At 44.3% G+C, this 22284-nt stretch overlaps 1 long non-coding RNA gene across 1 annotated transcript in view; it reads right to left on the bottom strand.

Annotated features, from left to right (window-relative positions):
* Positions 1-4698: 4698 nt before the first annotated feature.
* LOC143923376 (uncharacterized) overlaps positions 4699-22284 on the bottom strand; it is a 48795-nt gene continuing 31209 nt past the window's right edge. Inside the window, exon 4 of the long non-coding RNA XR_013261721.1 lies at positions 4699-8258. This is a non-coding gene — a long non-coding RNA (uncharacterized LOC143923376). The remainder of the gene's footprint in view (positions 8259-22284) is intronic.

Below are 22284 nucleotides of genomic sequence, written 5' to 3'. Positions count from 1 at the left end.
GCGCTATATAAGTATTTCATTCATTCATTCATTCAGATCACTTTCTCCCTCTTCCTGAGTGTCCACAATAGCTTGATCGCCCGGCCCCTGCTCTCTCTGCTCCTCTCACTCTGCTACTTCTTCTCACGCGGAGAGAGAGAGAGAGGAATATCACTCCGCAACACCATAGGATATGCTGGCCGGGACTTGTGCGGTGTGCGGAGCAGGAGGAGCGGGCGCAGAAGACGTATTCTTCCGTGCCCGAAATACAACAAATAGTCCCTCCCCTGCAGCCTCATACAGAACAGATTAATCACATCTCTAATAAAAAAAAACCTTACCAAACGGGGGGGGGGGGGGGGGGTTGGGTGTGGACGATGATCGGTGGAGGAGAATCTTTTTTTTTTTTTATTTACTTTGCAGTTCAGGTTGCCTGGGCCCCCCCTGCTGGTCAGGCCCGGTACAGCAGGGCCAGTCATACTGGCTTATCAGTGGCCCTGCCTAACTAAGATTCATAAATGTATGGACCAGCCACATGGCAGGCTCATTATGTCAGGTAATGGTTGCCTTATGGAATAGGCCAGCCAACTGCTCCATGATTATTTATGCCCTGACGTATTCTCCTTACCCTCCTATGTGCAAGATACAATTGACCTTTTTAAAGTATTGAATTGGATTTGCATACCTGAAGTTTCATAGTTGGTTACGCTTGATGTGAAGGCCCTCTACAACTCCATCCCTCATGGGAGAGGGGTTGGGGTTGTGGAAAGTTTAATTTCCCAGAGAGACACATGGGCGGAACCTTAGAACCAGTTTATCCTCAATTTGTTGCAGTTTCTTTTGACTCACAATTTATTTTTGTTCCAAAGCTCTCACTACCTCCAGATACAGGGGGTAGCCATGGGGACCAGGTGTGCCCCCTCTTATGTAAACCTCTACCTTATGGGGGGGGGGCAGAGCCTCTTCTACGATGAGTCACTACATGAAAATCTTGACAAGGTGCAAATATGGAAAAGATTTATAGATTATATTCTTCTTGTGTGGACTGGCACCGAAGAGGAATTTAATATTCTTTTGAATTTATTAGAATGTAATGATTTCATTCATAAGTTCACCATGAAATGTCACCAACAATCCATATAATTTATGGATGTTCAGATTTTTGTTAATGAGGACCATAGCTTGGGTTCTACCCTGTTCAGGAAACCAAGGCTCAGGCTGAAGATCCACAATGTTTTATTAAGTGCAGCAGAAAAAAAAGATACAAATCATAAGAACTGATGTTTCAAACAAACAGTTATAATGAATGTCACAAAAACGAAAAAAAAAAAAAAAAGAATTCCTGTAAAGACCACAAATTATTGTTGGAATATTAGCACATACAGAAGGGCATCTATACATTGATGATACTTGCTTAGAATGGATTTAAGGCTTCAATGCCTCATGTCACCGTAATGATCAATTAGCGCTCATGATAAGTCAAGGAAAAGGGTTTTGAATGGTGTGTGAGCAGAACCAGTACCAGTAATCTATATATATATATATATATATATATATATATATATATATATATAAATGTATAAACATATAAGGGCTTCTTTTATACTATACGTGGTACCTCTTTACCAAGATAGTGTCCTTTACTTTTGCAGCAGGGATGGGCTGAACACTCCCCCTGTTCAGTTTGCAACACCCGAAATGTTCTAACTCGAACCCTGTTGAAGTCTATGGGAGCCAAACAGGAATAATCAAGGCTTCTATGCAAGTGATTGGGCAGAAAAGGGTTATGGGGGTTCGGGTACTGCCCTGGGTGACATTTACCAATGATTGTTTTTTTTAAAGTATAGTTAATTTAGGAGCAGTGATTTTAATAATGCTTAAAGTGGAACAATAAAAATGTTCCACTTTTAAATATCGTTCCTGGGGGGTGTCCTTGGTAGGCGTATAAAGTGGAGCATCTGTAGCTTGCATAAAACATGCTGCAGCAAAAATGACTTTTCTAAAGAAAAAAAAAATCCCATTTAAAATGACTTGTAATTACAATTGCTGGCACCGGCTATTGAATAAAAAAAAAAAAAAAAAAAAAAAGTTTCCCCTACCTGTCTATAACCACGTAAAAAAAATTATACAAAGAAAAGGGATGAGAAACAAAAGGGACTGGAGGGCAACCAACCCCCGGGACTTTTATGGCGGCACTAAATATATTTAAACCATATATAAAATCATTGAAATTTTTATTTAATATACAAAAGACATTTTACAAACACAATAGACAATGACATCCAATAAACATACAAAGTGACAAAGTGCATATACAGATACAGAAAGTTGGTATGTGGGCTTATGCAGCTCCATCCATTACCACATTCTTATGTAATTTAAACTGCATTGTTTCTTTCCTACATGTTTCGCTCTTCAGAGCTTCCTCAGGACAATTGCAGCAAACAAAAAAGAAAACTGAAATTATAGAAGAAAATTTGTTTCAATACACATATATAGCATTTTTGTACATATAGTAAGCCCGGAACACAGGCATAGGAAATGTCCACCTGTATGGTTTGACATATCATAATTACATTAGTCTGGTGATGGATTCACCCCAGTCTAACAAAAACGGCCCTAACTGCAGCGAAACCATCACCAGAGAAATATTTTTTTATTTAAACATAAGGACATAATTTGCATATCAATAGTAAATCTACAAATTGTTTGTCAAAAAAGGGAGCAATTAAATCATTTCCAAGAATGGTGTCCCCAAATTTATTCACATACTTAGTGCATAAATGGTGTAATTTTCCTACTAAGGAAAATGCAGATTGGGTTGTAAAACACAAAAAAAAAAAAAAGGGGGGAACCAGCAACTGGACCATGAGATATATCTACTTTTCAACAAGAGAATAAATATAGAAATAGAAAATAATAAAAAATATATATATATAAAACTGAAGTCTTACCCCATATAATCAGACAAGTTACTTGTATTATTTGTCGTTAATATCGTAAATTGGGTATATCAATTAACATTGGAATGAGGACAGATAATCTCTTCCTCCTTTGCTTATCAAACCAGCGAACCGCGGCAAGAGCCCCCATTTAGGGATCCCCCATTTCCATCCCCAGAAGGATCTGCAGAGGCACGAGAAATGTGTGTAAAATATATCTATCCACCTGGGCACACATTGTTCGCCCACACAGCGCTCCCGTCGCAGCCGCTACCATTTGTAAAATGTCTTTTGTATATTAAATAAAAATTTCAATGATTTTATATATGGTTTAAATATATTTAGTGCCGCCATAAAAGTCCCGGGGGTTGGTTGCCCTCCAGTCCCTTTTGTTTCTCATCCCTTTTCTTTGTATAATTTTCACTGGGACGTGGCACTCTTCAAGTATATAGATAAAATGTAACTAGACCATTAGCCTATATCTATACCTATCTTTTATCCACGTAAAAAAAATGGTGTGCCCCCCCAAAAACAAAATCCATACCAGATCCTTCTCCTAGCACACAGCTTGGCAGGTCAAGAAAGGGGGGGGGGGCGAGCCATACCAGGCCACATGCCCTCAACATGGGGAGGGTGGGTGCTTTGGGGGAGGGGAGCTCTGCCCCTCATCAGAAGGGGGTGGTGCCTTTGTATTGGATGATTTAACCGGGTGACCCTGCCTCTTGCCTATATAAGAACTGTCAAAGTGCAGGGCCGGCAGACGGCGGGAGACCTCCCAGGTGGCAAAGTGTTTTTTTTTCTCCATTTTTTGGGTCCGATGGGCGTTGTGATTGACGATGGATGTACATCGAGAGACACTTTTTTAATTTTTTTATTAAAGGACTTGTCAAAAACAGTTTCTTGTCTTTATTCCTTTTTGACACTTTTTTGGTGAATGGGTAGGGGTACAATCAGGGGCGGACTGACCATTTAGGCACTCGGGCACTGCCTGAGGGCCCCATGCCCCTAAGGGGCCCCATCAGGGTTGCCAGCCTCAATAAAACCAGGGAAAGTATGTAAAAAATCAGTGTTTTAAAAAAAATCAATCTATTGCCCGGGGGCCCCATAATCTCCTATTGCCCGGGGGCCCCATGAGTTGTCAGTCCGCCCCTGGGTAAAATATACTGTATACCCATTCAGATGGGGGGGGCAAGGATCTGGGGGTTAAAGGGGGTTTCCAGATTCCGATAAACTCTCTGCCCGTGGACCCCAACAACCACAGCCCAGGCTTGTTGGGAAGAGGCCCTTAAACCCATCAACATGGGGACAAGGAGGTGCTTTGGGGTGGGGGGCAGAGCCCTCCGTTCCAAAGCACCCACTCCCCATGTTGAGGGTATGTGGCCTGGTATGGTCCAGGAGGGACCTTCTCCTCCTCTTTTCTGACCTGCCAGGCTGCTTGCCCCGGATAAGGGTCTGGTATGGATTTTGGGGGGGACCCCACGTTGTTTTTTTGTTTTAAATTTTGCCGTGGTGTCCCCCTTAAAATCCATACCAGATTTGAAGGGCCTGGCATGAACTGGGGGGGGAGCCCATGCCGTTTTTTTTCTTTATTTTTTTAACCGCCACTTTTTTAATTTTTAATATTTGATGAATGTAAATCCCTTTTTTTAATTCTGTGCTTATGTTATAACTAATTTTTACCCCATGATATATAAACCTGGATGACTACCCAAAGAAAGTAGTAAAGGAATGCAGGAAAGAATTTAAAGCTGAACTCCGAGATTGTTAAAAAAATAAAAATAAACTCTTGCAGTGCCCCCACCCCACTGCAAGGGTTACATGTTTATTATCACTTGACCTCCAGAAGGTTTTACCCCCCCCCCCCGCCCCTTCATGACCAGACCATTTTTTTTTACGATACGGCACTGCATTATTATAACTGACAATTGCGCGGTCATGCGACGTGGTTGTACACAAATAAAATGTATGTCATTTTTTCCCACAAAGAGAGCTTTCTTTTGGCGGTATTTGATCACCTCTGCATTTTTTTCTTTTTTTTTTTTTTTGCGCTATAAACAAAAAAAGTTTCTCCTATAAGACATATCCAATAAAAAAAAAATAAAAAAAAAATAAAATGTATTCATAAATTTAGGCCAATATGTATTATGCTACATGTTTTTGGTAAAACAAAAAAATCCCAGTAAGCGTATATTAATTGGTTTGAGCAAAAGTTATAGCATCTACAAACTATGGGATGTATTCTGGAATTGTATTTATTTATTTATATATGTTATACTATTAACAGCGACAATCGGCGAATTATAGCAGAACTGCGATATTGCGTTGGCCAATCAGACACTTAGGTCCCTTTCACACTGAGTCGGTTCTAAACTGCCAGTAAAACACTGAGTGATTTTGAAGAGATTTTTAGGTGCTCTTGAAGAGCTTTCTATTAATTTCAATGGAGAAGGGCATTTTTTCACTGCCCTGCCAGCGCACTGCCCCAGTGTAAAAGTATTTATTGATTTTAATGGTAATAGATTTTCCTGAGCTTTTCAGGCTCTTTTTTTTAGCGTTAAAGCGTTAAAGTGCCTGAAAAGCGCCCCAGTGTTAAAGGGGTCTAGCTGACACTTTGGAACAAGGGACACTAAATGTAACATGGGATGCTCTTGCTCCGGGGCCCAGGAGCCATTTTTCTATTTATTTTTTTCATAGCTGGGGACAAGCTGTATTGTGGTGAGGGGGCAAGTGTAGCACCCTCTACCTTAGGTAGGTAATCGCTAGATGTAGATTTTGTGTAAGCTGCCAGTGCAGGTAAATTTAGGCAGGCCTATGCTGTGAGCTAGGCCTGTTTGTTTTGATCTGGAGGCAGGGGAGTGGTTTAGTATAGCAGCAGGTGACTGACATGTACTTCAGTTTTTGGGCACCTCCTCTGTTTCCAGGGAGAAGGTTCTGGAAAAGGGGTAGGGCAGAGAGCTGGGGTGACATGGGGTGTATGTGGGAGCCCGGACCAATCCCCAACTAGGATTAGCAGGGGGCAGGCCTCCTACATATACCCATGGTCAGCCTGCTGCGGACTGAGTTTTTCGACTGGGTGAACTGGATGATGGAGTGTTAGACTGTTGTGTGTGAGGGAACCCCCTTTCGGGGGGGGCGGGTTGGGAGCTGTGAGGCTGCCTCTCTTTACACGGTCATAGAGAGGTGTCCTGGAACAGGAGCTGGAAGAGACAGTTGGGAGCATGTCCGGATAAAGTCATTTCAGGAGGGATCCGGTGTCGGTGAGTGGAAAGCACAGTGGGAAGCTCTGGAAGAGACATGCCAGGAGTTGGATGTAGTGCCATTGGACTTGCTGGGATCAATTTACTGATTTACTCTTCTCAATCAAATCAGTTACTATCTCAAGGGGGTACTGCAGACGTGGCCTGCAAAGGGCTGTCAAGAAAAGACTCTAGGACCCAATGTGAAGGTTTGGACAGTGAAATGAAGCAAATGATCTCAAGTATTGTGCTGGAGGAGATGTGCAGAGAAAGGGACTGTCAGATCTAGACGCAACTACTTTATTCTGCTAAGAAGTATTCATTATCTGGGCATCTCATGTCCCTTTTCCCCTTCCAAGTTTAATCCCCTAATAAACACAACCAAAACAAGCAAGAGACTGTTGATTGTCTGGGAAAGTGTGCCAAAATGGATGTCTGACCAGCAGGGTGAAATGTGTGGATGTTGAAACACGCAGCGACCCCACGGGGCCGCCGCTGCATACCTATTATTCCTCAAAACTTTTTTCTGGAAAAAAAAAAAGACAGGGACTGCCTACGTTCTAATGTCCATGGTTATAGAATAGGATGTTCAACAAGCTCATCCCTACTGATCACCTTTGGGATTAATTGAACATCCACTGTTAGCCAGGTCTTCTCATCCAACATCAGTACCTGACCGTTTTCCCACAGACACCCTCCAAAATCTTCTGGAAAGTCTTCCCAGAAGAGCGGAGGATGATTTAGCCACAAAGGAGAGAGGAGAAGGCAAGGGGCAACTCTATATTAATGACCATGCATGTCCAATAAACTCTTATGCCGTGTACACACGAGTGTTTTTTCCGTCGGAATAAACTCTGAAGGTTTCTCAGACGGAATTCCGACGGAGTTCCGCTCAAGCTGCCTTGCATACACACGGTCACACCAAAGTCTGACCGTCAAGAACGCGGTGGCGTACAACACGTACGACGGGACTAGAAAAGGGACGTTCAATAGCCAGTAGCCAATAGCTTCCGTCTCGTACTTTCTTCAGAGCATGCGTCGTTTTTGGTCCATCGGAACAGCATACAGAGGAGCGTTTTTCCCAATAGGAATTAGTTCCGTCTGAAAAATTTAGAACTTGTTCTATTTCTAGGTCCGTCAGAATTTTCTATGTAAAAAGTCCGATGTGGCATACACACGATCGGAATATATGATGAAAAGCTCCTGTCGGAAATTCTGCTTGTGTGTACACGGCAATACCCATACCCCCAACATTTTGAGATGGGAATGAGGGACACCTACGAGCAAATGTATGTAGGCACAGGACACGCCCCCTACCACACCCCCTTAAAGGAGAATTCATAAAAAATAAAACAAAAAGGTTAATTAAATCCACAAGGGTTTTTTTTTTGTTTTTTTTTACCACTACTATTTCTTTATATTGGCTTTTAAAATTTACAAATGCAGCAATTTAGAATTTGGATGAAAGGTTTATCACTGGGAAACACGTTTTGAAAGATAAAAAGTGCATTTTATATAAAACTATATAGATCAGACCAAAATGAGGGACAAATAAGGAGGAAAGAGGGACAGAGGGACATTGCTCCGAATCAGGGACAGTCCCTCGAAATTTAGGGACAGTTGGGAGCTATGCCTACAGGTGTGATGGTCAGGGGTACACCGATTTGTTTTGTCATATAGTGTATAAGGGCTTAGCTAGGATGTAATATAACTTTTATCTGATCTTGCACTGTTGCTGCTGCCTATGTGAGATTATGAGATGACACATTCTTTTTCATTTGGCGGCGGTGGTGGAGAAGGAAGTATTGGTTTTTCCTCTTTTTTTATCTCGCCTAAGTATTTCAACACAAATGCCATCCGTTTTTTTTTTCAGCTGTTGCTTCTCTTTCGCTTCTCAAGGCAAACTTGACATCCTCTAGAATCTGAGAGAGGATTTTCAGGATCTGTTCATCCTTCTCTCTGAGTTTCTGATGGTCCTCCTCCGTATAATTCTCAGTGGCGTAGATTTTTTGTGGTGCAATTCCTATATCTTCGAAAAAGGAACGCATCTCTCTCTGTCCTCCTTTGGATTTCTGAGTCAGTAAAATGACCGGAGTGACTCCTGAAAATGCAAATAAATGGACAAAAGTAAGAAAAAGATAAAAAATATAAAAACACAAAAATCTAGGATATGGGATATGGAGCTTTTTCTGCAACTGTAATAAGGTAGGGACTTAATACCATTAAAAGGGGTGGGATTTACTAAAGGCAGGGTGTACACTTTGCAAATGTAGTCACACTTTTCAAGTGCAGTTTCTCCAGAGCTTAGTAAATGGGGTAAAGCGTCACTTTGCAAAGAACACCCAATCACGCGCAAGGAAAAAAGAAAATGTATTTTTGCTTGCACATGATTGGATGATGAAAGTCAGCAGAGCTTCTACTCATTTACTAAACTCTGGAGCAACTGCACTTGCAGAGTGCGACTGTGCACAGTCTATTTTCCTTTATTAAATCAACCCCAAAGTGTGTATATAGCCATATCTTTTTTTTTTTCTCCAATTTTGAATAGAATAAGCTCAATGCACCTGTTAGACAGCAAAAATAAATCACTTAACTTACTGTTAACCCCCCTCAAAAAATAAAAATAAAATAATATTATATATATATATATATATATATATATATATATATATATATATATATATATATATATATATATATTGTTCTGAGCCATCCACTTTAAAGGAGCGTGATCAGTCACCAGGTCAAAGTGCCTACCTAGCAGATAGTACCGAAGGGAATCTAGAGCCCACTTCACTGCTAAACATTCCTTCTCAATCGTGGCGTAATTTACCTCATGGGACTTCAACTTCCTGCTGAGGTAAATGACTGGGTGCTCTTCCCCGTTCCAGACCTGGGATAACACTGCTCCTAACCCAACGTCTGATGCATCAGTTTGTACAACAAAGTCCTTAGAGAAGTCTGGTGAGTACAACACGGGCTGGCTTCATAAGGCTGTTTTTAAGGACTGAAATGCTTCTTCAGCCTCTGGGGACCATTTAATCATAACAGACTCTTTCCCTTTTGTCAGGTTGGTGAGGGGCACAGCCTGAGAAGCAAAATGGGGAATGAATCGTCGATAATAGCCAGCGATTCCCAGAAAGGCTCGTACCTGTTTCTTGCTGTTGGGACGTGGCCAACTCTGTATGGCCTCGACTTTATTGACTTGGGGTTTTATCACCCCCTCCCAATAGTGTACCCAAGATATTTGGCCTCCTCCTGTCCAATGGTACACTTCTTTGGATTGGCCGTAAACCCAGCTTCCCGGATAGAGTCTAGGACTGCTTGTACTTTTGGCAAATGTGAGACCCAGTCTGTGCTATGGATAATCACATCATCCAGGTAAGCTACAGCATATTTCTGATGGGGCCTCAGAATCGTATCCATTTTCCGCTGGAATGTTGCCGGTGCATTCTGTAACCCAAACGGCATTCTCTTATATTGGAATGCCCCATCTGGGGTTACAAACACAGTTTTCTCCTTGGCCTACTCGGCCAGGGGAATTTGCCAATACCCTTTGGTGAGATCAAGAGTTGTCATATATTGGGCTGTTCCCAGCCGGACAATCAACTCATCTATACGCGGCATGGGGTAGGTGTCAAATTTTGTAACTTTATTTAATTGTCGAAAATCGTTACCAAACCGCCAGCTCCCATCAGGTTTGGGCACTAGTACGATAGGACTGGACCAGTCACTCTGGGACTCCTCTATCACACCCAATTCCAACATCCTTTGAACCTCCCTACGTATTGCCTCCCGCCGGGCCTCTGTTATTCTATAAGGTTTTAGTTTTACCCTTTCTCCTGGCGGGGTGATAATGTCATGCTCTACGCCAGATGTTTGTCCCGGCAGCTCAGAGAAAATCTCTTTGTTACGAAGTACAAACTCTTTAACCTCCTGTTGTTGGGGTTTCGATAAGGTGTCTGCTATTCCAACCTCAGGAACTAAGCAATCAGGCTGTACTTGTGACAAAGTCTCTGCGACTAGGGATTCCCTATCCCTCCAGGCTTTCAGCAGATTGACGTGATAGATCTGCTCCGGCTTTCGCCTTCCTGGCTGTCTAACCCTGTAGTTCACCTCACTAATTTTTTCAATTACTTCATATGGACCTTGCCATTTGGCCAGAAATTTGCTTTCAACCGTAGGGACTAGCACCAAGACCATATCCCCCGGGGAAAAAGTACGGGTTTTGGCCCCACGGTTGTACACTCTCTGCTGTGCTAACTGCGCTTGGGTTAAATGTTCCTTTACAATTGGCATTACCTGTGCAATTCTATCTTGCATCAGGGCGACATGCTCAATCACGCTCCTGTGAGGAGAACTCTCATTTTCCCAAGTTTCCTTGGCGATATCCAGCAGCCCTCTTGGGTGTCTCCCATAGAGCAACTCGAAGGGTGAGAAACCCGTAGAGGATTGGGGTACCTCCCTAATGGCAAACATTAGATAGGGTATTAGACAGTCCCAATTCTTTCCATCTCTATCCACCACCTTCTTTAACATTTGTTTAAGGGTTTTGTTGAATCTTTCAACCAACCCATCTGTTTGGGGGTGATACACAGATGTACGCAATTGCGTCACTTTGTACAACTTGCATAATTCTTTCATAACCCGGGACATAAAGGGTGTACCTTGGTCCGTAAGCAGTTCCTTACAAATACCCACGTGGCTAAAAACAAGAGATAGCTCTTTGGCTATGGTTTTGGCCGAGGTATTTCGGAGAGGAATTGCTTCCGGATAACGGGTGGCATAGTCCAATATAACCAAAATGTACTGATGCCCCCTGGCGGACTTCATTATCGGACCTACCAAATCCATTGCGATCCTTTCAAAGGGGACCTCAATGATAGGAAGAGGTACCAGCGGGTTACGGAAATGTGGCATAGGTGCTGACTTCTGACACACAGGGCAGGAGGACCAATAATTTTCTATTTCCTTCATGACCCCAGGCCAATAGAATCTCTGCAATACCCTCTCTCTGGTTTTCTCTGTCCCCAGATGACCTCCCAGAATGTGCCCATGAGCCAATTCTAACACCAACTTCCTGTAAGGTTTGGGCACTACAAGTTGCTCAATGGTTTCTTCTGCCCTTTGAGCCACTCGATACAGCAGGTCCCTTTCCATAGTGAAGTAAGGATAAGGGCAAGTCTTATCTGGGTTCACTAACTCGCCATCTATTTTCACCACATTTTCCCGTGCCTTTATTAGGGTGGGGTCTTTTAACTGTTCTGTGGCAAAATGTTCCCTGTGAACCTCAAGATCCGAAAACTCCACAGACGGCATGTTTTCATCTGAGGATGTTGGCTCCTCCCCAGTTTCTCGAGTTTCCCCGCCAATACCGACAAGGGAAATTCAGGAGAGTCCTCACCACTCCCAGAGGAATTCTGGTCATCTTCCTGGTTTATAGGGGCACCAGTGGGGGGCTCAGGACAATCCCAGAGTTCCCAGAATTTTGGAAAATCCCTTCCCACAATAGCATCATGTGGTAAGTGAGACACTAACCCCACCTGATGAGAGAGGATACCTTTGGGGGTCTCAAAAAAATACTGAAGTTACAGGATACTCTCGGGTGTCCCCATGCACACAAATAACAGCCACCCTGTTCTTCCCAGAGACCTCTGTAGTAACTAATTCAGCTTTTATCAATGTTACCAGGCTACCTGAATCCAGCAACACATCAACATTTCTACCATTAATACACATTTTACATAAATGTTTCTCAGATCCCCGAATGGCAGTGCATGCAACTGTCGCAAACAGCGACTGACGTCTCTCCCTTATAAAGTCACATTGCATAGGCTCATCCACAACGGGGCAATTGGCTGCAATATGTCCCTCTTGCCGGCAGCGGTAGCAAATAATCTTTTTCGCTGTCTCTTGCAGCCTGGGCTTCCTGGGCTGCTCCCGCCAGACCTTAGGTAGAACTCCCACCCTCTCACTCTCTCCACCCTCACCCCTTGGAGTCATCTTACCCGCCACTGGGGATGATCTGGTCTTAGGGTGGAAAGTCCGTGAGTCCCTGGAAGAGGTGGTCAGGTTCTCTGTAGCCAAGTACCTCTCAACCAGATCCACAAGTTTATCTGCATTTTCTGGGTCTCCATGGCTTACCCATTTTTGGATGGCAGTAGGAAGAGCTCTCAGGAAACGATCCATAACAACACGTTCCACAATGTTTGGTGCGGTCAAAGTCTCTGGATGCAGCCACTTCCTGCTCAGGTGAATGAGATCATACATTTGAGACCTGGGGGGTTTTCCAACCTGAAAAGTCCAATTATGCACACGCTGAGCCCGGACGGCCAGGGTGACACCCAGCCGTGCCAATATTTCTGTTTTTAGCACCACATAGTCTTTTGCTTGGTCAGGCTCTAGGTCATAATAAGCTTTCTGCGATTCCCCAGTTAACAGAGGGGCCACCAGTCCAGCCCATTGCTCCTTAGGCCACTTTTCCCTTTCAGCAGTCCTTTCAAATGTGGTCAAAAACACCTCCGGATCATCCTCTCCAGTCATTTTTGTCAATAAACGGCTCACACCAAAGGATGTGGTATTATTGTAACCACTTGCTTCATTGGTCTGCGGACGTTGCTGTATTAATGTCTCTATTTTCTGTTGAAAACTCTGCTCTTGCTTCTGCAACAGGTCTATAAAGCGGGCTTCAGATTGCTGCTGTGCTTGTTGCTGAGCTTCCAGACTCTGCAAGTGAGCTTTCTGCTGGGCTGCAAGGCTCTTTTGTAAAGCCGCATTTGTTTGCTGCTGATTTGCATTTGCTAGAGCCAGCTGTCTCAGTATCTCCTCCATGCTGGCCTTTAAAAAAATTGAAAAAAAACTGCCAAAATTCTCCACCAACTGTGAGGGGTTAGCTCGGCAGCGGGTGTGTGTGACCCCCTGGATGGGTTCACAACACAAAATCAGGCACAGCAGACAGCGTTGTAGGTGCAAAAAACAAAAGATGTGGTTTATTTATGCTACATGCAGTGATACATATAACAGCCAAACAAAAATAAAACATGAAAATAAATCCTGGTCAGCTTGACCTCTAACTACACACTTAGATTCCCTGTCTAACAACTGAGTGCAGCCTTGTGCTGCACCAGTCCCCGTCTCTGTTGTAGAGGTTTGCCACACAGGCATTAACTCACCGCACAGAACAGGTGTCACACTCCCCAGTCTATACAACACAAAACTGGTTCCAGGATGGAGCATCTCCCTAAGCATGCTGGGGTTTTTTGTAGAGGTCTTATTGAGCCCACTTACTTCAGCTGGGCTCATTAACTCTTCCCCTCTAATTGTACAAGTCTGCATAAAGCCTGAATCTAGGGCACACATATTTCCCATCCTGGATACAACCAGGTGACTTTAGCTGCATGCTGCCACAATATATATGTATATATATCCCACATACATAGAAAAATAAATTTGTTACATCAGCATCAGGTGCTTGATAGCTGCTGCTGATCCAAGACTGTTTCATTTTTTATGAATGTGAGCCTATCAAAGGAGTCTGTGGACAGGCGCACTCTATGATACATTACAAACCATCCAGCAGCACTGAATGTGCTTTCAGAAAGAACGCTGGATGCAGTACAGGCCAGTAGCTTAATTGCATATTGAGCAAGTTCTGGCCAGTGGTCCATCCTCAAGACCCAATAATCCAGTGGATGGTCTGTTGGAAAGGTCTCCAAGTCTGCTCTTGCTCCAAGATATTCCTGCACCATGTAATGCAGACCCTAGCAATGGTTGCTTGAACCGATCAGACCTTGGTGGTGAGGACTGAAAAATTGTCTAAAGGCATCGGTCAGCCGGCCACCTTCTCCTTCTCCACCTCTCTTTCTCTGACTGAATGAAGCCTCAGCAACACGTTGTCCAACACCAGGAAATTGTAACCTCCCAGGGTTTGGAAACACATTGCACAAACCTTTCTTCATGGCCTCCTGAAGATGTTTCATCCTCTGCTCCCTCTTCGAAGGCAGGATGAGTTCTGCAACCTTACCTTTATAACGTGGATCAAGAAGGGTTTCCAGCTAGAGATGATCCCTTTCCTTGATACCATGTATCCTAGGGTCTTTTCGCAGGCTTTGCAGAATCAGGGATGCCATGCAGTGTAAGTTTGCAGACGCATTTGATTGCGAGTCTTCTGGGTCGTTGAGGATGACATTGTCAGGAACTACCTCCTCCCAACCATGTACGACTCCTTGGGTTTCTGGGGACTGAAAACCATCACTTGAAGACTGCTGCTGAGTGTTATCCTCTACATCCATGCTGACACAATCCTACTCCTCCGCTTCTTCCTGTGTGTTTGGTGGGCCCACAGGAATGCTATCTGGATAAAAGGGGCCTTGAGTGGTAAGGAAGTCCTCCTCTTCCTCCCGCTGTTCTGCCTCAAGTGCCCTGTCCATTATTCCACAAAGCGTGTGCTCCAACAGAAAGACAAGAGGGACAGTATCACTGATGCATGCATTGTCGCTGCTCACCATCCTTGTGGCCTCCTCAAATGGTGACAGGACAGCGCATGCATCCTTGATCAATAGTAGGGATGAGCCGAACACCCCCCGGTTCGGTTCGCACCAGAACTTTCGAACGGACCCCACGTTCATTACGAGCGTTAGAACCCCATTGAAGTCAATGGGACTCGAACGTTCGAAATAGAAAGTGCTAATTTTAAGGGCTAATATGCAAGATACTGTCCTAAAAAGGGTTTGGGGACCTGACTCCTGCCTCAGGGGACATGGGTCAATGCAAAAAAAAGTTTTAAAAACGGCCGTTTTGGCGAGAGCACTGATTTTAATGACGATTAAAGTGAAAAAAAAAAGTGAAATATTCCTTTAAATATGGTGCCTGGTGGGTGTCTGTAGTATGCCTGTGAAGTGCCACCTGTTTCCCGTGTTTAGAACAGTCCCTGCACAAAATGACATTAAACGGAAATAACACCATTTAAAACTGCTTGCGGTTTTAATGTTATATCTGGTTCCTGCAATATGGTTGAAAATCATTGAGAAAAATGGCATGGGTAGCCTTCCCTGCCCATTACCAACCTATTTGGGTCTTGTACGCATATTAAGGGGAACCCTGTACCCATATTAAAAAAAGGAAATGCGTGTGGCCCCCAGGCCCTATATACTCAGAACAGCAGTATACAGGCGGTGCAAACAAGACAGGGATTGTGTAGGTTTGTTGTGTTAAGTTGAATCTGTTTGTAATTTTCAACTGGTACATTTTTAAAGTGTAGCTCCAGTCAAAAAAAATATTTTTAAGCTTTTTGGAAAACATAGGGAAGGGTTATCACCCCTGTATAATTTGTTTTGTCGTCCATCTTTTTTCATCTCACTTGCTGCTGTCTCCTTGCGTTTGCAAGTAGGAGATGTTTGTAAGTTGGATGTTTGAAAGTAGGGGCCTGCCCTATATTATAGCGGTATGTACTGGGTACAGAGCACGTAGACAGCACGCACTATCTCCTAACACTACTGACTGCAAGCTCTATTATTAACCACTTGACCACTGGGCACTTAAACACCCTTAATAACCAGACCAATTTTCAGCTTTTGATGCTCTCACATTTTGAATGACAATTACTCAGTCATGCAACACTGGACCTATATGAAATGATTGTCTTTTTTTTCACACAAATAGAGCTTTCTTTTGGTGGTATTTAATCACCTCTCAGTTTTTTATTTTTTGTGCTATAAAAGAAAAAAGACCGAAAATTCTGCGAAAAAATGAATTTTTCTTCGTTTCTGTTATAAAATTTAGCAGATTAGTAATTTTTTCTTCATAAATTTTGGCCAAAATTTATACTACTACATATCTTTGGTAAAAATAAGTACAAATTGGTGGATATTATTTGATCTTTGTGAAAGTTATAGAGTCCACAAGCTATGGTGCCAATATCTGAAAATTGATCACACCTGAAGTACTGACGGCCTATTTCAATTCTTGAGACCCTAACATGCCAGAAAAGTACAAATACCCCCCAAATTACCCCTTTTTGGAAAGAAGACATTCCAATGTATTTAGTAAGAGGCATGATGAGTTTTTTGAAGTTGTCATTTTTTCCCACAATTCTTTGCAAAATCAAGATTTTTTTTCCTTTTTTTTTTTTCCACAAAATTGTTATATTATCAGGTTATTTCACACACACAGCATATGCATACCACAAATTACACCCCAAAACACATTCTGCTATTACTCCCGAGTACGGCGATACCACATGTATGAGACTTTTACACAGCGTGGCCACATACAGAGGCCCAACATGCAGGGAGCGCCATCAGGCATTCTGGAGCACCCAGGCCAATTCTGACATTTCTCTCCTACATGTAAAAATCATCATTTATTTGCTAGAAAATTACAGAGAACCCCAAAACATTATATATTTTTTTTTAGCAAAGACCCTGGAGAATACAATGGTGGTCATTGCAAATTTTTATCTCACACGGTATTTGCGCAGCAATTTTTCAAACGCGTTTTTTTGGGGGAAAAAACAGTTTCCTGAAAGGCTCCATGGCAGCATTTGTGTGGGTAGCCCCGCCTCCACGATTACCCAATAGGACCCAACTCCCATAAATCTTTGCTCCCGGCTACTATCAGTGTTCCTTTTTTGTCCTCCCCAGTAGGACCAGATGGTTTCTTTCCTGGAAACAAAACTTCACGACGATCGATTGGCTGATTGACTGAGAATTTTTCCTCCGATAGGCCCTGACTGTTAAGCAGGGTATGGAGAGTATTTGCAGAGTAGCGCTGAAGAAAGGATTTCCTACCTGAGTGCGCACGGTCTGTGTCCCGTTGCTATGGGTGACCATTATCTGCTTGGAGGTGCGGCGTGTGTGTCCCAGTCCGTTCGGCCAGGTGATCGTTGGTGGAGTGGTGAGCCTTTTGTCTATCCATGGCAGCATTGTATTTGTGTGTATTTTCTCCTTTTGTTTGTCTTGCGGTCTCCTCTATGCTGTTTGCGGTCGCTTCTGCGTTCCAGCAAACCTCTCTCCTACTTCCGGATTATGCAGGCGTTCTGCGCATGTGCGAACCCAGTGTGAGACCGAGGCTTGGTTCCCGTGCATGCGCGCGAGCGCCTCGCGTCTGACGTCGGCAATGACGTCACGGGCGCCAAATTTAAAAGCCTTTGGAAGCTGTCAGAACCCTGGGAATGTTTGCAGTGGTCGCAGCGACTTCCCGGGGCTGTCAGTGCGGCGGTTTAAGGTAAGAGCATGTCCCTTAGGCTAGGGAAATGCTTACTTAAAAAAAAAAAAAAAAATGTATTTTATTTTTTTCTCTTTGGTTGCAGTATTTCTTAAACTGTTGGTTTATTTTGGAATATGGACGCCTTACTGCCTCCTAGTGACCAGCCCGCTCATGTTAGGTAGGTTGCTAGTATTCATGTTTTTTTCTATATAATGGAGAGAGTTTTTGGCATAGGTAGGATTGACTGTGTATCTTTTTCTCTCTCTGTCTGTTTTATCTTTACAGCCCTTCTGGGTCTGATCCACAGCCTAATACCTCTAGACGCAGTGGATCATCAAGATCACACCGCCATAAATCCTCCTCAAGGTCTAGCCAGCATAGGTCAAGGTCTGAACAGCGTGACAAGAATTATTCTCACCCCCCTGCTGCTCACTCCAGCAGGCATACGGAAAAATCATGCTGGGGGTGCAGGATGCCTGTTCCATCAGACAAATCCTTATGCGATCACTGCTTCTCCAAAGCTGCAGATGAAAGGGATGGTGCAGACCAGCGTTTGGAGTCATTAGTAAGACGGGTTGTGAAGGAGTCCTTGCAGGAGAGGGACGCTCTACAGCTGTGTGAATCCCCGTCAGAATTATTGGCTCCTCCAACCGGAGAGAACCTATTGCAGGAGACATGGGAATCCTCTCAACCAAGTCGCCTATCTGCTCCCATCTCAGACAGTGAATCTGACTGTGAGGATCCTGGTTTAGGATTTGACTATGGACTGGTGCCTTCATTGGTCAAAACAGTGAGAGAGGCTCTGAAGTGGGAAGACCCTGTTACTTCCCCACCAAAGCAGAGAAAATTCTTTAAACAGCTCAATAAGGAGCGACAATATTTTCCTTTCCTTTTAGAGTTGGGTGACATTATCACCGAGGAATGGAGCAAGATGGATAAAAAGGGTTCCATGCAGTCAAAAATCCTGAAGTTATACCCTTTTAAAGAAGAAGATGTGAAGCACCTGGAGTCAGCACCACTGGTGGATGCAGCGCTCATGCGTTTGGTGAAATATGAAACCCTACCTTTAGAGGATACGGTATCTTTTAAAGATCCTTTGGAAAGGCGGATCGATTCAGACCTTAAAAGGATATACCTGACTTCTGGAATGGCTTGCAAACCAGTGCTTGCAATGGCAGCGGTATCTAAGGCCATAGAATCCTGGGCTGATTCCGTAGAAGAATTCCTGAGGGGTATTTCTATTGAAACAGCCAAAGACTCCCCTATTCAAGAAATCAGGATGGCGTCCGCCTTTTTGGGGGAGGCATCTATTGATGTTATTCGCCTGATATCTCGGGATATGTTAGCAGCGGTCTCAGCACGCCGACGTCCATGGCTGGCGGATCCAGCATCCAAACAGGCCTGGTGCCATATTCCTTTTGAGGGGTCATCTTTGTTTGGTAACAAGCTGGATACTGCCATATCCTGGGCTACAGGTGGGAAATCTGGGTTTCTTCCCCAGGACAGACGTCTTCAAAATCAAAAGCGTCCATTTCCTAGAAGACAAGGCCCTGATCGTGCCAGGGAGGCGCGGAGCTATAGACCTGGTCGAGAATTCTCAAGGTCATGGAGATCCAGGCAGTCTTCTTTCAAAAATACCTCAAAAGGGGGTTCGTCCGGCAAGCAGGATTCTGCGAAATCCTTTTGAAATTGGGCCTGCTCAAACTTGTCAGGTGGGGGCTCGTCTTCTCCACTTCAGGCATGTTTGGGCGGCCTCAATTCGGGATTTTTGGACAGTAAAAACAGTTTCCTCAGGTCACAAGTGGGGTTTTATCAGCACCCCAAGGCTAAGATTTATTCCCACAAATCTTCCAGAATCAAAAGAGAAGAAACAAGTCCTATTGACCTACGTGAACTCTTTACTGGATCAAGGCACAGCGGTTCCCGTTCCAGAAGAAGAACGTGGAGAGGGCATGTATTCCCCTCTGGTTCAAAAGAAAAACGGCACATGGAGGCCGGTAATAGATTTGACCCATCTCAATTCCTTCATTCGCAAAGAGAAGTTCAAGATGGAATCTCTGCTTACCATCCAGCAGTCAGTGTATCTGGGGGACTGGATGATATCAGTCGACTTGAAGGACACTTATTTCCATGTCCCCGTGGCAAAGGAGTTTCAACAGTACCTCCGCTTTGCGGTGGGCAATCAACATCTTCAATTTACATGTCTTCCCTTTGGGTTAACAACGTCCCCACGGGTCTTCTCCAAAGTTTTGGCAGTTGTGGCCTTTCTCAGAGTCAAAGGTGTTCGTCTCCTCCACTATTTCGACGACCTTCTTCTGCTATCCCAGAACAGAGAGCAGCTCTTGGAGCACAAAGACCTAGTCATCTCCACTCTACAGGAGTTCAGGTGGCTTCTGAACTTAGAGAAGAGTCACCTAGATCCAACTCAGTCTCTTGTTTTCCTAGGGGCGCAGTTCTACACAGTGGAAGGTACTATCGCCCTTCCAGAAGAGAAGGTTGGAGTCATACGAGACAGGATTCATGCAGCCCTTGCATCATCCCATCTCTCGGCTCTCCAATGTCTGAAGGTGATTGGCACAATGTCAGCCACCATTCCCAAAGTGGGCCCAGTGGCACACTCGTCCCTTTCAGAAGGGGTTTCTACAACAGTGGGACTTATCCAGCCAGACACAGCGCATATTCCTCACTCCAGCCATGAGGACATCTCTTCTTTGGTGGCTGCAGGGGAAGAACCTGCGCAACCACCATTCGATCATTCCCATCTCATGGGTCACGGTAACTTCAGATGCCAGCAACCGAGGATGGGGTGCTCACTGCCTTTCGGATGTCGCTCAGGGCAGGTGGACATTTCCATCACAAAGAGTCGTCTCCAATGTTCTGGAGCTAAGAGCAGCCTTCCAGGCGCTTCGGTCATTCCACCATCTGACAGCGAATGCCTCGGTCATGCTAAGGTTGGACAACACAACCGCGGTGGCTTACATAAAGAAGCAAGGGGGAACTCGCAGCTGGTCTCTGTTACAGGAGATGGAGCCGATAATGAATTGGGCTCAGAAGAATTTGTCCAACCTTTCTGCAGTCTACATCCCAGGGGTGCAGAATGTTCAGGCGGATTTCCTATTGCGTGTCGAGTTGGACAACAACGAATGGTCCCTACACGGGGAAGTATTCGATTGGCTCCTGACCTTAGGATTGTCCCTGGAAGTCGACTTGTTCGCTTCCCCGTGCAATCGGAAGCTTCCGAAATATTACTCAAGGTTCAGGGATCCTCAGGCATATGGGATAGATGCCCTCACAGAACATTGGAAGTTTCAGACAGCTTATGCCTTCCCTCCAGTTACGGTGATCCTGCAGTTCCTTCGGAGGCTCAGGACAGAGAAGGTGGAGATTCTCACAGTGATTCCATTCTGGCCCAACAGACCTTGGTTCCCTCTACTGCTGCTCCTCAGTTATCAAGAGCCAGTTCCCCTGCCTCTCAGGCCGGATTTGCTATCTCAAGGCACAAGGTTACATCCATGCCCATCATGTCTGCACCTCAAGATATGGTTTTTGAGAGGGAAAGGCTAGAAGCTCTTGGTTGTCCGGAAGAAGTCATTCCAACCCTTCGCAATTCCAGACGCGGGAGTACTAATAGGGTATATGAGCGCATATGGTCCAAGTTTTCAGCCCATATGTCCTCCAGAGAAAATTCTTGCAGTTCTCCAACAGTACAAGACATACTAAGCTTTCTCCAAACAGGCCTTGATTTACCTTTAGCTATCAGTTCATTGAGAGTCCAAGTGTCGGCTATTTCAGCCTTTACGGGTATTTCTGGGGCAAACCATGCACTGGTACGACAATTTTTCAAGGGAGCTATCAGGCTCAGACCCCAAAGAAAACCAAGATTTCCTAAATGGGACCTCCCTTTAGTGCTGGATTTTCTTTCAAACCTTGGAAAGGATTCTACAGAGCCTCTGTCCATAAGGGATCTCACTCTCAAGACCATCTTCTTGGTAGCTATAACCTCAGCCAAGAGAGTTTCTGAGATTAGGAATCTAGGTTCGGAGGAACCTTTTCTGACTTTCTTTCCAGACAGGGCAGTATTGATTCCTATGTTGGGATCGAATCCCAAAGTAACCTCGGTCTTCCATGAGAATCAGGAAATTGTGCTTCCCACTTTCAAAAACTCAGAGAGTCAGGATGTTCATCCTCTGGACGTAGGACACGTGCTTAAACAATATTTGGAAGTCACAGCTCCTTTTAGACAAACAAAATTTCTTTTTGTTCTCCCTCATGGCAAGAATAAAGGATTGCGAGCTTCGGCTAGATCTATCTCTACCTGGATCGTTCAGATCATTCAGAGGGCATACAGAGCAAAGGGCTTGGCTCCTCCTGAGGCATTAACGGCTCATTCAACACGGAGTATTTCAACGTCATGGGCAGCTTCTCGTCATGTGGCGCCTGAAGTTATTTGCAGAGCAGCCTCTTGGTCTTCCATTAATACCTTTGTTTCTCATTACTGTGTAGAGCCAGCGGCTCTGTCTTCTGTTAATTTTGGTTTGCAAGTTTTGTCGGTTGACAATGCTAAATAAACTTTTGTTCTTTGCTCGACATTTTGCCCACCCAGGTGTGTTTGGCGAGTTATTTCCCACACGTATGCTGCCATGGAGCCTTTCAGGAAAACGGAAAATTTATATCAAATACTTACCGTAATTTTCCTTTCCTGATAGGCTCCATGGCAGCAGGAGTTCCCTCCCAAATGTCTGGAGTTGGCTAGTTACGGAACACTGAGGCCGCGTACACACGCGCGGACTGTTCGCCCAACTTTGTCTGTCAAACAGTTTCGGCAAACAGTCCGCTCAAAATCAGCATGGACGGACATGGCCACACACGACGAACGAACAGTTTGCTGAAACCGTGCGCGATGACGTGAACGGCACGTACGA

Source organism: Lithobates pipiens, unplaced genomic scaffold (genome assembly GCF_037356315.1).
Source record: "Lithobates pipiens isolate NorthernLeopardFrog02 unplaced genomic scaffold, aLitPip1_a1.2 Scaffold_22, whole genome shotgun sequence".
In the NCBI taxonomy this organism is placed as follows: Eukaryota; Metazoa; Chordata; class Amphibia; order Anura; family Ranidae; genus Lithobates; species Lithobates pipiens.
Note: the sequence above shows the minus strand (reverse complement) of the source record. Positions and strands in the feature narration are given on the sequence as shown.